The sequence below is a fragment of the Triturus cristatus genome, chromosome 3_1, assembly GCF_964204655.1.
Source record: "Triturus cristatus chromosome 3_1, aTriCri1.1, whole genome shotgun sequence".
NCBI lineage: Eukaryota > Metazoa > Chordata > Amphibia > Caudata > Salamandridae > Triturus > Triturus cristatus.
The window spans coordinates 68,524,703-68,540,380 of record NC_140583.1 but is presented as its reverse complement, the minus strand read 5'-3'; the positions used below and the strand labels follow the sequence as shown (position 1 = coordinate 68,540,380).

Below are 15,678 nucleotides of genomic sequence, written 5' to 3'. Positions count from 1 at the left end.
CTTGACAGAGTGATGCCATGTCTAAATTTATAATTTTTTTTGTTTCGATTTTTGTCTGTTTCGGGGCATTTGAGATGCTCTGAATGACTGGGCGAGAGTTCCATGGGCAAAAGGCTAGTCTGATTCATTGTTAGGCTACAACATACGGTTTAAGGTCGCATTAACTGTGCTTCAATTGCAAACCATAAATGGGGACACAGCCTATCAGGGTAAAACCACCTAGGAATGCAAGCTGGTCTCTCTGGAAATCCGGTAAGTTCAAGCCCCCTTTAGATTTATTCAGTCTGGGTTTGTATAAAGAGATCCTCACCTTCCTGGATTTCCAGAGCAAGTCGGGAATAATTTTATCTAGCGATTTGAAGGAGGGAGAGGGATTGACTGGAACCATGCCTGATAAGAAGTTTGGCAGGGGAGCAATGATCATTTTGATGTCCATTCTTCCCCACCAGTTAATATATTTAAAGGACAAAACATAACAGACCCTTGACCCTGGAAAGAGTATTGCTTTAATTGATTGTCCTCGAAGTGTTGAGATTGTAGGTAAAGTGGATTCCTCGATTTTTATTGAAGTTGACTGCTATTTTAACCCGGAATTACCTATTACCTTTGGGGTACAGGGGACATTCAGTGGGAAGACCGTGGTTTTCTCTGTGTTCAGTGAATAGCTAGAGACGTTTGAGTATTCAATGATTTCTGTCATGATGTCCGGTATAGCCATGTGTGCATCTTCCATGAAAATGAGTACGTCAACAACATATGCCGCTATAAGTTGCCTACAACTCAAGAATGGAATTCCTTTTAATATTGGCATTAGTCTTTCATGTGCTTAACAGTGGCTCGAACAATAACAGCAACAGAGACGGAGGACATCTCTGATAAGGTCCCTGGGATCATTTGAATTGATTAGAGAGTTGGCAAATTTCCTAATTCTAGCTTCTCGATTGGAACATAGCACCATTGGCATGCATATGATTTGTTGCCCAGATCTTATTTTTGCAGTTGCTTGCGGGAAAGTCCAGGAGACCTTATTGAAGGTTTTCTCTGCATTATTGCTATGGAAACGGCTGGTGATGTAAGTTTTTGGCTTTGTTGATCACATGGTAGAATAGCCTTATTATCTGCCGCTAGCCTCCCCTTAACAAAGCCTGGATATGTTTGCCAATAACCTTCTCAAGACTGCAGGCTAAACATTTTGCATATAATTTGTAATCAATATTAATTAAGGATATGGGTCTTTAGGTTTTAGTGTCTGTGTGATTCTTGCCTTCTTTACGGATGACTATCGTGGCATTGGTTGCCATTCCTGAATTTGCACCATTTTCGCCAAATTGTTCAAAAAGGGCTTTCAGTGGGTCTAAAATGTCAGAGTTAATCGGTTTGTTGAGATCTGTATGATCTGCTTGATCCATGTGAGGGATGGGAATATTATTTAAGTAATGGTTGCTGTACTCTACCGAGATTTCTTTGTTTGAGTTGTATAGGTTAGAGTAGAAGTCTTGAAATGCTTTGCATATGTTCCCAGTTGACATAAGTACTTCTCCTTTTGTATCTTTGATGGCATGGACTATGGATATGTTTTGTTTTCCTATTATTTCCTCGCCCTATTTCTTTTTCATGTTGTCGGCGTTGTTTGTCATCCATTTTTGTGCTCTTAAAATTCTGTTATATTCATATTGAAGAGCATGCAGCCTTTTTTTAAGGAGGCTGAACCTTTGGTGTGCTCTAAATATTTAATATTATTTTCCAGATGTAAATGTTTGTTTGTGGCTTTTGTTTTTTAATTGCCATTATCATTGTGCCTCGCAAAATGGCTTTTAATGTATCCCGTGAAATAACTGATGAGTTTCTATTAGATTGCATGATTTACTCAAGGACTTTGTCCTTTGATTTTGTGTCCTCTAGCTGCGCGTCATAGTGTCTCCATTGTTTTGCCGGTGGCATGTTCTCGCCTGTCAATATTTCCAAGGACATGCATGCATTAGCTGAAATGACGACGTTAGGTTCAGATCTCGGATTGGAGGTCATTGGTACCAAGTTCTTGTCTGTTGGTATGTAATATATTGTAGGGAAGATGTGGTGTTGTTTTGATTATAACATGTAATCTTTGCCTTTGCAGTTAAATAGTCACCTATAATCTATAAGGTTGTGTTGATTGCAGAATCTTCTCCTCTGGTTGTTGGATTTTGTTTACCTGAATTTGATTTCAAAACTGTCTACATTTTTTTCAATAGAGAGGTTAAAATTGCCACTTGGAATTTGCTCGGATCTCCCAAATGACTGACAAATACTATCTAGAGAATCCCAAAACTTAAATGAGTTGTATGTGGGGGCATATATATTGACGGTGTGAAAAGCCTTGTCATTCTTGCCAGTAACAGTAAGCCATCTCCCCTCATTGTAATAGTGTGAAAGAACTGAGAATTATGATTTAAAAAAAAAAAATACAATTAACTCGGTTAGTTTAATGTGGCACTGGGTAGATTATCAAATATCCATGGGGCCTGAAGTTTAATATTGTCTTTTGGGTCTATTCTTGTCTCTTGCAGTAAGATTATATCACCTTTCAATCTTTTATAATACTCTAGAATGTTGCGTCTCTTGACCGGATGGTTTAAACCTTTGGTATTTGATGATATATTAACATTTTGGTCTTTTATCGTGCTGGGATGTCTTGTAGATTGTTTGGCGAGTAAAGTCGGAGAGGGTAAAGCTGGTATGGGCATTCCAGGTAAATCATGATGTTTGCACCGCGTGAGTATGGCTTTGATAACCGTGGTGAAAGACTTCTGCAAAAGAGCACAGAAAGTGGATGCCTTTCATGTCTCATGATAAACTGGTTGTTAGTAGCATATGGGGGCTGGATGAGGAACAAGCATTGGCAGAGCCAATAGGTCTCGCCTTTAGGACCTTTTAAGTGTTTAGCCAAGCAGCACATTCTCCTTGGTCCTGTGCTGCCAGGGATAGAATAGCTATACAACTGCTTTTTTTCCTGGTCACAAAGCCATCTTTATCCGAAAAAGATAATGTGCAATTGCACAGCATGGCTGCCATTCCCCATTTGGGAATAGTAGCTGAAATCATTAATCTATACCACAGTGTATATCCATAGAACTCACTAAATGTCTGAAAAGCTGATCCACTTGCATCATTTCAGTCACACTACAGAGAGTCCTGTAATTATTTAAAATGTACTACTTTCTCAATGATGGAATTTTTCAGTCTTCAAAGCTGTGATGGGAAGGAGGGTAGACTTGTGCAGTGGGCTATGTATGACATACATTGTTGGCAAAGACAGTATGGAGGCAACCTAATGACAGCAATCACTATGTAGCTGTGGCACCGTGTCTAAGGGTAATAACTGTCTTGTCACAGATAAGATGATAACAGTAAGATATTGGAACAGAAAGTAAAGGAGTCAGAACAGACAGAGAATCACTGAAATCTTCAATCTAGTATAAAGAGGTGAATATGCAGTACTGATGCAGCACAGATATTAAGAGTTGTATAATTTTGGCACACAAAGTAGGATTTACCTTGCAACAAATCTGTATGCCTTTTTGTATTTGTATGTATTTGCTAGAGTGCACGGGGGTACCTTCATCATATTGGCTCTAATATAGTGACTGGTTAGACTCTCAGCTATTAGAAAGTTACACAAATATGGTTCAAAATCATTTGTGTCACTAATGTGACAGAGATGTCACTGCCCAATATTAGCACCATGGACATGATAAATTAACAACTCGTATCAATAAGAATATGAAGGATGCTGGATCCCTGTGAGGTACAAGCTACAATGAAGGGAGGGTCACAGTGTGATATTGGCAACAATGTGGGTGGTCTCGTTGACATACCAGCACATACTCACAAGGGGTAATCACTAGGCCAGGTTTATAGCCAGGACAATATGAAGGCCCCACACTTTATGCTGAGCACACATGTAACTTCATATCAGCTTTTTAAGCTGCACAAAGCAAACAAGAACTCCATTGTATTTACCTGGGAAAGATGAAGCAGACCAATGACCTCCCAGAGTCTTCTTACAGTAAACATAAGGCTGACACATGCAAGGCGTGCCGAGATTTTCCACTTAAACAGCCACACATTAACACATGACGCAGGACTGCTATTCTCCAAATTGGCAGCACAAAGGCATTCTGAGAGTTATGATATAGATAGATATATATATTATAGCGCGCGAATGTCAAACTGTGTCTTGGCGCTAGCAGTGCTGAGTGAGCTGGGTTCTTGTGAGCTGGGTTCTCTATTTGTTGAATAGCCAGGTTTTAAGAGCTTTCCTGAAGGCTGTCAGAGAAGGGAGAGTTCTTATGGAAATAGGGAGGCTATTCCAGAGCTTCGTAGCGCTCACTATGAAGCTCCTGCTGCCCCATTTGGATTTACAAAATCTGGAAGGGAGCATCAGTTTTGCCCCTTCTGAAGGAAGGCATCTGTTTGGAGAATACCAGTGCAGTTACCGCCTCGAGAACTGAGGGCCAATACCATGAAGTGCCTTCTGCATAGGGCCTTAAAATTAATGCGACTCCTAACTGGAAGCCAGTGCAGCTTCTGAAAATGCTTTCCGACTGATTTAAACTTGGGGATTTCTAACAGTAGACTTGCAGCGGCAGTCTGAATCATCTGAAGCTTATGAAACTGCTTCTCGGGCATGCTGAGGTGAAGCCCATTGCAATAGTCCAGTCTGGCAAAAACTAGACACGTAACCACAGTTTTCCTACTATCTGCTGGGATAATAGGTAGGATTTTCTTTATCCCCTATCGTAAAAAGAAGCTAGATAAGGAGACTGCATTGACCTGTGCCTCAAAGTTCAATTTCTCATCAATAATCACTCCCAGATTCTTTGCTTTGGATGCTAGGATAGGTACTGCCCCCAAGTAGTTGCCAAAAAGGACTATCTCTGTTTTCCTGAGTTCAGCTTGAGGCAGTGTGAGCTCATCCATGAGCGGACTACCAGCATATAAAACCTGAATCTTTTAACTGGCGGCATGCTGTTTTTAAAGACTGACAAGACGATTTGAGTGTCGTCCACATAAGATGTTAATGCCACTGCTAATTCTGACACGTAGATATTAAAAAGAGTAGGGTTCATTGAGGACCCCTCAAGGGAGACCAAAGGACGGGGATTCGTAACTGCCCAAGACAACCGATTGTGTTCTGCCAAATAGAAAGGAAGAAACTAATGCTAGTGCATTGAAGATGGTGGTTAGAGTAGGGCCGAGAATCTCAGGGACCTTTTGAATATCCTGGGGGGGGTGATGTTCATAGGGAGAGCCCGATTTGGCCTGTAGGATAAGAGTTATCTCATCGTTGGTTACTGGTCTAAATTCCGTGAATACTGGAGTACAAGGGGATCGCAAATTTACCGAAGGATGTGTATCAGATCTGGTCTTGTTAAAAGTGACATAAATTTGTTCAACTTTGTTTTGAAAATGCTGGGCTAGTGAATTAAGATCCGATTGTGTGGGATGGGGCAGCACATGGAGATATGGAGGGGGCGCTTTGAGACCGTGATACACACTTTCAGACCCACAGAACTGGTTACGAAGAAAACAGTTGGGATTGTGTAGGCACAACATAAGTGACTTGGGAGGCAGAGGTCGTTCTTGCTGTGGGTGTCAAGGAAGGCGGTGTGTGTCAGGGTAGGGAGTGCTTTGGTGTGCCACAGGGGAGAACTTGTCAGGGTATGTTGCACAGGGTAAAAGACAATCTAGTACGGCGGTGGCAGAGAAGATGGGCAGAAATAATTGTGGGCTCCTTATGTCAAAAAGATCCAACAAACTTAAAATTGCACGTTGCCAAATGTTGCAAGGGATAAAGGAGATTCCAGTACGATGGTAGGTGTGTTTCCTGAAGAAATATGGTTATTAGTGTCCAAATGCACTGAACCCACAAATAGTGTACCTTGCAGTGCGGCCAGTCAGCAGGATCTTAACCAATGCTGAAGCAATTCCAGCAAAGCTATTACATATTTAAAAGCGCCACACGTCTACTGAACACGTTATGCAGGCACAAGATAAAGCATATCCAAACCAAAAATTTCACATTAGAACCTTAAACATGCAATGGCAGGCTCAAGGTCGGCGCGCATGAGAAGCAGCTCACTCCCAAGGACATATACTTACTGGTACAACGGTTTGACGCGCCATGCCATGCAGAAATAATAAAAGGGGCGCAGCCTTCTTAAATGGCTACTATTCTTTGCCTAGAAGGAAACCGGCAGGGGAAACCTGTGGAGGAGGTGAGGCTTTACTTAAATCAAGAGAAAAATAAATGACGAAACTTGGCCACTCCTAAACAAACACTGAAGCCTATGCCCTGCAATATTTTGAGATGGTGTGGCTTAACACCCAGAACTGCTGACTTTGAACCTGAGGGACCAGGTATGAGTCTTGGCTTCGGCTGTCCCCCCGTCTATAAGAACTGTGAATTAAAACCCCGTTCTCTCCTCAAGTGTTGAAGTCTTACAAAACAAACACAGCAAATGAAGTGACTGCGAACCTTTCATCAAGCACCATACCTAAACGACCACCTTTCCTTCCACGCACCCAAGAGACTTCTATCAGCTGAGCTGTCTCTGGCTACCATCTCCTGCATCTACAAGACCAGAACGGGAGGAAAGTCCTTCTCCTACCTCGCAGCCAATGCCTGGAACAGCCTCCCCCTCTGGCAAACCCCCACACTACACCAGTTCAGGAAGAACCTCAAGACCAGGCTCTTCAGATGACCCCAGCACTCAATGGAGTTGCCCCACCCATCCCCCCAACACCTTGATACACTCGCTGGTGAGTAGTTGCGCTATAGAAACCCCAGATTGATTGATCAGGCCCGTGCACAAAGTAAACAAAACGCAAACTCTTCCCACTATAATCCAAACACGAGCAAAGGCACGCCAACAAAAAAAAGTGCTCAAAGTATCATAAATAAAATGAGTAAGAGCGCATGTAACAGACGCAGTCCAATTGGGATGTTACAGAAGTCCAAAAGGAGGGTCTAGTAAGCCATTTCACCAGTCAATTCGGAATTCACGAAGAACAATAAGAGGAACAAATGAAAATGATGGGCAATGCTCGAAGCCCATATTGTAGATAAGTATTTGAAAAACAAGGGGGACCCCACAATTTTCAAGAACCTGGGTTAATAGATAATATTGAGAAAAACAGTGGTTCATTGGCTCAGTCGGTCCCATACATGTTTCTAATATGAAAAAAGGGTATTTACATTCGGAACCCAAATGCACCAATTCAATCCTAAAGGAAAGTATGATGAACAGCCTACGATGATTTTTTGTAAGTAATTCTTTGCAGCATAATATCTCATTTTTTTGGCTCTTGTTTTTATATATTTATCACAATCCAGTGCTTACAGAGTGAAACAAAAGTGCTCTAGTGAGTGAAAAAAATATTCCAAAGTGTTGGTCTTTAAAACAATTAACTACTGAACTCCTTTTGGTTATTTTATATAATGAAATAATGAGTTGGGTGAGTCGACGGCATTTTGATCTCATTCAGTTGAAATCATCATCGGGACAGGTGTGTGAGCACCTAGTATCTTGATCAGCCTGGACAGCCGTACATCTGAATCCAGTTGAGGGGGGTGTGGTTATCTTGTGTGTGTGTGTGTGTATATAGTACGCTCACAATGGATGAGCAGCAGGGACAGATAGCTTCTTGTATGCTTTAATCAGTTAGCAGCACTCTGTCCCAGTGTCTCAATTCTAGTATCGCTGTCTTCGGTTGGAAATGGTTAAGAATGCTTAATTAGAATGCCTCTATGTGATTCGTTCCAGTCGCGGATTGGATCTGATTGTTTAAGTGGAGTTCATCTGAAATGCGTTTTCATTCGGAGATGGACAGTTGCTCCGGTAGCTGGAAGTGAATCGGTACCTAAAAACTAGGTACGGAAGTGGTTTCTCTTTAGCAAGAACATCAATTCTATGGGGGGGGGGGGGGGGGGGGGCGGTGCTTGAAGCCCATATTGTGGATACCGCATGTCTCGGATACGGAAACAGATAACATAAACCCACCCAAAAGCCCACAGTCAAGTGTTCCGAGGAATCGTCTTCCCCACCCAACATTCAACAAGAATTTTGAAGACCATGGCGAGGCTCGTCCAAGATCAGATTCCATCAGGGAGCATTCTTTATGAAGCTTTGTTGTCAGTTTTTGCCCACTGAGTTAATTGCTCTGAGTAGAACAAAAGACTAGTATAGGACATGCTTTTAATACTGGAAGGTTCAGTAGTGTTGTGTATATAATCATGGGTTTAATGAAAATAGAGTGGTGGTTGATGCCAACGTTAGGAAGTGATCACCTACCCCACGGGTCACACATTTCTGCAGGGCGTCTGCTTATGTCTAGGCAGCGATGTCTTAGAGTAGATGGAAAATGGACATCATTACATCACTAAGCTAAGTGAAAACCTTTATATTGCTATAGAAACGGTGGGAAGAAACCTAAATGGAGCGGTCAATCAGAGTGATTGAGAAAAAACGGTGAATACAATACATTACTAGCACCTTACATTCTAAGTTTCATCTTAGCCTGCTTTGAAGAGAGAGAAATTATTTTGTCTCAAGAGCTGAGCTTTAAGGAGCTGGATTTAAAGCAATGGGGGCTGAATCCAGCACAGCTGGTGGCAGCGTTTCATCAGTACACTCAAAGGGAAAGGTACACATGCCCAAAGGTCTGGTGTCTGATTATGGAATGGGAGATGACCTAGATCAGTGGTTTCAGGCCTATGAAATTGCTTTACAGATGCATAGGATTCCAGAGTGGGACTCTGGGTGCAGGTTTATGGAAGCAATTCAAAGGGGAGGGAGGGACACCTAATTGGCCATAGTAGATGAGGACAAAAGATGGTACCCTGTCATGAAAGAGGCCCTGGTTGGGAGAAATATAGGCAAAAGTTCAGGGCAAGTGAGAAACTTGGTCCTCAGACACGGTAGTGTGAGGATACCTTCTGCAAAGCACTGGATGATTGGGTGAAGGGCAGTAAGGTAACAGGCTATCAGGGGCTGTACAGTTTGATTGCACAAGAGCACATTTAGTATGTTTTCCAGAGCTACGCCAGCACTTGATTGACAGTAAGCTAACTGACCCCAGGAAGCTCGCTAATGAGGTGGACATCTGGCTCAGCACCAGGTTCCAAAAGAAGTTGAATGGGGGAGACTCTACCAAGGGTGGGCAGGTTCCCCAGCTGAAGGAGGTGGGGGACAAAACAAAATGTAAGGCGTTCTCCCAAAGGCCCCAAACTAGTTTCCAGAGTAAGGATTCCCACCCCCCTGCTGTAAAGAAGAGTGGGTTCCCTTCAGGCAAGCCTGCGTGGGAGTGACCCCTGAAGTGTTTTGCTTGTAATCGGGTAGGGCACCAGAACGGGGATCCCAAGTGTCTCAAGTGGGCACAGCCCCCCGCCAGTGGGCAGTCACTGGCGATTGTAGCACTTAGGGGAGGAGTTGGTCCCAGCTAGTGGCGGAGAGCCAGCTGAGATCACCCTTGTCTCCCTCGATGACAGCGGAATGGTCCAGAGAATCCTCATGCCTGACAACACTAAGAAGTATAGGCATTGGGTGACCATCAATAGGAGAACGCTCGGAGAGATACAGAAGCCAGTATGATAACTAACTGGTGTCATGTGTTGTCTGAAAAGCAGGTAGTTCCCAATGTGGTCCACCAAGTACATTCAGTAGACAACAGGTAGCACCAGTTTGTGGTGGCTCAGGTTTCCTTTGAATGGTGGCATCTCTGGATTCTTGAAGGTAACTGGGAGTCCTTCCATGGTTGTTGATTGTCTGCTGGGCAACGACCTGGAGCATACGGCCTGGCAGGAGTTTGAACTCAAGTTGCACTCAGATGTTGGGATTGCCAGAATTGGTATGCCTGACCACACAGTCTATGGCCACCAAAGAGGGTGATCAGAAGGACCTGGAGCTTGAAAAAGTGGCATAGGTGCCTGCTAGGAAGAGGAAGGGCAATGGGTGCCGGAAACTTGCTCCAAAAATTCCCACAGTCTGAGAGGAGGCTGATTCTGAGCCGGAACGCCCCAGAACCTACAGGAGTAGATGTGGCTGAACTGGGGCACCTGCCTGAGCTGACCCATTAGCAGCAGGAAGGAGACTCCAGTAGGGAGGAATTCTACACCGTGCAGAAGGAGTGCCCCACTCTTGTGGGTCTTCGGTAAAAGTCAGAGGACAAGGCAGCTGTTGATGCCTCAGAATCTTACCTGATCTATTGGGAGAAAGATCTCTATACAGCAAGCCTAAGGTTGCTGAGCCTGGCGCAGCCCGTGTTTTGGTGGTACCCCAACGCTGCAGAGCCTTCTACTGGGTTTGGCTTTTGATGTGCCACTGGCTTGTCATTCTGGGCAGACATGTGACAGGCTTGTCACACACTTTTATTGCCCCAAATGAGGAAGGCCGCAGGTGCGTTCTGCAGCTCCAGGGGGATGCAAGCATCACCTGTAACAGTTCCCGGGCGTGTGCACCCCCTTTCGAGGGAGTGGGCTTTAACATTGTGGAACCTCTGTATCCCGAGTCAGCCATATGCAACAGGTTCATCATGGTCTTGGTGGGCCCCGGTACCCAGAAGCTATCCCTCTTGAGGATGGTGACTGCACCCACCGTGGCCAGGGCACTGATGGGGATCTTTACGCGCATTAGTTTACCCACGGAGGTGGTGCCTGACCATGGTACCAATTTCATATCCTTGTACATGAAGGCCATGTAGAAGGCGTGTGGCATAACCTACTAGTCCACCATCCCTTACTACCCCTAAAGTAATGGGTTGGTTGATAAGTTCAACCGTACCCTGAAGGGATTGGTTATGGGTCTCTGACTCCATGAGGCCTAAGTGGAGCGTCCTCTTTGACATGCCTTCTGTTTCCTTACAGGGAGGTACCGCAGAAGGGGGATGGCTTCAGCCCCTTGAAACTTTTGTGCGAGCGCCCTGTAAGAGGACTTAATCAGTTTGGTGAAGGAAGGCTGGGAGCAAGCTCCTATGGAGCCACCCAATATTCAGTTACATGCTGGCCTTCCGGAACCAGACCGCCCGCTTCACAGAAACTCGCCCAGGAGAATCTGGTACCTAGCCAGGAGGACATGAAATAGCACTTCATGTTAAGTTTCTTCCTGGTCAAAAGGTGGCGCCAGTACAACCACATGCTCTACAAGACCACTGGTCTGGCCCTTATGAGGTAAAGGAGCACAGAATTGACGTCATCTACATGATAAACTTGCAAACTCCTAGGAAACCCTTGCAGGTCCTGCACGTAAACCCCCCTCAATTCACATTTTGAGAGGTTCAAGTTGACCATGCTCTTGGTCACTTGTGATGGGGTGGAAGAGGAGCGTGAACTTCTCTCCAACCTTTTGCCATCCAAAGAGCAAGATGGGTCAGTGAAGGTATGAACATCTTCACTACACTGACCCCAGAGCAGCAGAAAGACTGTCGCCAGGTGCTGGGACAGTTTGCAGCTCTGGTCTGGCTCATCCCCGGAGTCACCCAATAGTGCATCCACGACATTGATTCTGGGGACAGCCTACCTGTTTCAGACCAGTCTAACAGGTTGTCTGACAGAGTGAGGACCAGCATCAAAGGGGCAGTCTCTAAGATGCTTGTGTGTTGGGGGTAATTCAACTCTCCAACATCCCTTTCTCCAATCCAGTGGTTCTGGTCCCCAAAACTGCCCTGCATGGTGTCGCAACTGAACCACGTTTCTGTGTGGATTACCATGGGCTCAGTGTGGTCAGCTAAAACTAACGCACACCTGATCTCCCAAACTGATGAGCTCATTGATCAGTTTGGAGCTGCCAAGTTCCTCAGCACGTTTGATCTAATGTTGGGGTATAGGCAGATTGCTTTGACCGAGAAGGCACAAGAGGTCAGCGTTCTCAGCACCAGAAGGGCACTACCAGTTTCGGGTCATGCCTTTTGGGTTGAAAACCACCCCTGCCACATTTCAGAGGTTGGTCAACCAGGTCCTGGTTGGGTTGGGGAACTTCAGTGCAACCTACCTTGATGACATTGTAGTCTTCAACTCCAGTTGGTAGGACCTTTTGTACCGCCTCCAGATGGTGTTGAACGCCCTGCAGACGACAGGCCTCACTATCACTGCCAGTAAGTGCAGATAGGGCAGGGGTCTGTGGTTTACTTGGGACACCAAGAAGGGGGCGGCAAGGTGCAGCTGCTGCAACCAAAGATTGATACTATATGTACTTGTGCACCCCCCAGGACCCAGACGGAGGAGAGAGCCTTTTTAGGTCTCACCGGTTACCACTGAGGATTCGTCAAGGGATACAGCCCCATAGTTGCCCCCTTGACAGAGCTGTCTTCCAGGAAGCATCCCAGTCAGGTGACCTGGACAGAGGCATGCCAGACTGCTTTTGACACCCTTAAGGACGCCACCTGTACGCCTAGCTTCTCCAAGGAATTTGCGGTGCAGACTGAGGCCTCAGAGTATGTTGTGGGAGCCGTGCTTTCACAGCTAAACGAAGAGGGCCTATATCATCCTGTAGCCTTCATTAGTAGGAGGTTACTTCCCAAGAAACCAAGGTGGAGCGCAATAGCATGGGAAGCTTTTGCTTTCGTCTGGGCGCTGAAGAAGCTAAGACCCTACTTGTTTGGGACTCACTTTTGGGACAATGAAGATGAGGGTGAGAATCCTAAACTGTTGAGGTAGTCCATCTCCCTACAGGGAATGGACTTTATGGTGGAGCACCGCCTTGGAAGAGATCACTCCAATAATGGTCTTTCCAGGTTCTTCTGCCTTTTTGATGGGAGCTCCCAAGAGGTTGGGTAGCCCTCCCCACTTTCAGTGGGGGGGGTTAGGGGGTGCATGTGTTAGACCTGGCATCTTTTTTGTGGGTTTCCCCTGTCTTTTTGCTTCTGACCTCCTGTTTTTGCCTGCTGAATTTCGTTTTTGCTGGATTTAGGACTCTGGGCACTTTACCACTGCTGACCACTGCTAAAGTACATTTGCTCTGTAACCAAAACGTGATGGCATTTGATTTCTCCTTGATTGCAATATTTGATTTACTAGTGAGTCCCTATTACAGTGTACTACATGTGCCCAGGGCATGTAATTCCAATGCTGCTACTGGCCACAGCACGGATTGTGCCACCCACCTGAATACCCCTTCAAACCTCTGTCAGGCCTACCACTGCAGCACCTGTGTGGGCAAGGTCAGACTGCCCGACCACCTGGTAAGTTTAACCTACTTGCCAGGTCCAAACCTTTCCATTTATTATATGTAAGGTAGGCCCGAGGTAGCCCTGTGGGAAATGTGCAGTGGATTTAAAAGGTAGGACCTGTATATATTTGTTTTACATATCCTGGTAGTGAACAACTGCTAAATTTGTGTTCAGTAGGTTAGCATTGGAGCTGCCTTGTAACATCGTACAAGGCCAATCGGGAGAAGAACGACAAGTGAAGTTTGGTATCTCTGAACTTGCAATTTAAAAGTACACCATTTAGTTAAGTCGGTTTTTAAATTGCATGTCTGAAAATGCCACTTTTAGGAAGTTGGTATTATCTATCTTAACCATTTAGTGGCTCTGCCTGTCCCTAGAATACACGTCTGTGTTGGATGACAGTTGGGCTTTGCGTAATACCTCTAGACAGGAGCAGAGCACACCGGAAGTGGAGGAGTGCCCTGCATATCCTGCTGGGCCATCACGAGGTTGATGAGCCTTCCTGAGCTAGGGTGGTTGGAGGAGCTGACACCTGCGCCAGAATAAGGTGGTGCCAATCCTCCTACAAATACACCACCACATAGTGTGCACTAGAAAGACCTTTCTTTGAAGTCTCCTTACTCAGAGTCCAAAATGGGTATAAGAACTGGACCTCTGAAACTGTGTACTCTGAACTCTCTAGACTGAGTACATTCTGCCAGGAAAAATACCAGTTGTGCTGCCAGGAGGGACTGCCACTTTGCTGCTCGCTTTGCTGTGTTGGCCAGCTGCTTCTGTCCTGGGAGTGAGAGGACTGGACTTTGCTCTCTACGTCCTGCTATCTAAGGTTCTCGAGTTGAGCTTGCCTCCGGTTGGAATTCTCAGGACCATTAAAGGCTTCACCCATAGCACCTGGGCTCCGCTGCTGGGAGTCCTACTTGCCAAATGGTGCTAAATCCAGTTCTTGGGCCCTTGGAAGTGAGTCTGCTTGATCCCCAATGCTGGTCCTCACTCCCCAAGGCCGAACTGACGTTATATAAAGTAGTCCTCATCAAGCGCAACTAGATTGCCCTTTTGGTGCTTTTGTGTGTCTAAATGTCATACTTGATCTGATATTGGAAAACTCTTATTCTGATTTATGTATGTTGGATTGTTTTTGTCGTTTTGGTCTCGTTTAACTCAGAAATTTTCGTTCTTTTCTAAACTGGTGTGCAATTCTTTTGTGGCGTTTTCATTGTTACTGTTTGTTTGCAGAAACTTTACACATTGCCTCTGGGGATATGCCTGACTGCTTTTGCCAAGCTATCAAGGGGATGAGCATGGGTTACTCTTAGCATGGACCTTACCAGGACTAGAGTGCAGGTCCCTACTTGGACAGGGTGTAAACACCTGCTAACAGAGTCCCCTGTCTCTAACATGTGGGTACCCTTCTTGCCTTACTGTCCCGTTGGTTGGCATGACGGCGCTCATGGTATGTAAGCCAATACTTTAACACTTGTTGTCGGAGTAATGAGGATTACTCACTGGATGTTTATAGACTGCTGATGCAAATGCACATGAGTCGCATCGGTGTAGGCTTGTCTTTTTATCGGCGGCTGATTGGTGTTTTGATGGCAGCCATGATGTGGAATCATTGTGGTGTACTACTGTTATGCACGGTGTGCTGCTACTGCTACCGCTCACATTCCACTAGGGATTGCTCAGCAGCAGGAGATTTTATGTTCTCAGCCTAGACGTTCAGGTATTGCGGAGTAGGTTTGGATGTGGCATACGTAATGGTGATTGTGAAGTTTGAGCCACTACTCAGACACTGAAGGCGCCTGCAGTGTGTATCTGTGGCACAGCAGCTTACCTCATCCATCTAGTTTGTAGAGCGCTTTCAGGGCTGGCTGCGTATGTGAGGACTTTCGGGCTGTCAAAAGGTGGTTGGAACCACTTCTGTGGATGTGAGATTCATGGCGGCAGCCATGACGTGGGTTCCGGAGCATCAGGCTGGTGCACGTATGCCGACTAAAGGCATCAGGATTTTGCACTGGAAAAGGCTAACGGATTGTCTGGGAACGTTGGAGGAGGCTATTGATGGAAAGTCATGTCTTGAAGTGTCTGAAAAGCTCTGCTGATGTGATCGTTGAGATGGAGCTGTGAGATCAGTTGGAAATTTTGCTCAGGCTCAAGCCCCCCCCTCCCCCTTAAGTTGGCTTCTAAAAATTTGGGCACATCTTAAATGGAAATTATTTGATAGGCTGATAAAGCCACAGAGGGCATGTTCTTTGGCCGGTTTATGCTTTTCTGATCTCAGTCTTCAATCTAAACGATTTGGGTCTACAAATTGTTTGATAGTGGTGATTTAAGTGTAAGTGATTGCCTATTAGATTTCTGTGCAAGTTTTGAAATGAATACCTGTGGGTTTGTGTTTGCTAATGCTGTTAATGCCTGAGCAGGTGCTGGCATGATGTACAGTGAACAATCTTTGTTGAGAGAATATTAGGCAAGTAT

General features: G+C 45.2%; 1 protein-coding gene across 1 annotated transcript in view; it reads left to right on the top strand.

Annotated features, from left to right (window-relative positions):
• API5 (apoptosis inhibitor 5) overlaps positions 1-15,678 on the top strand; it is a 111,036-nt gene that overhangs the window by 70,936 nt on the left and 24,422 nt on the right. The window lies entirely within an intron of this gene.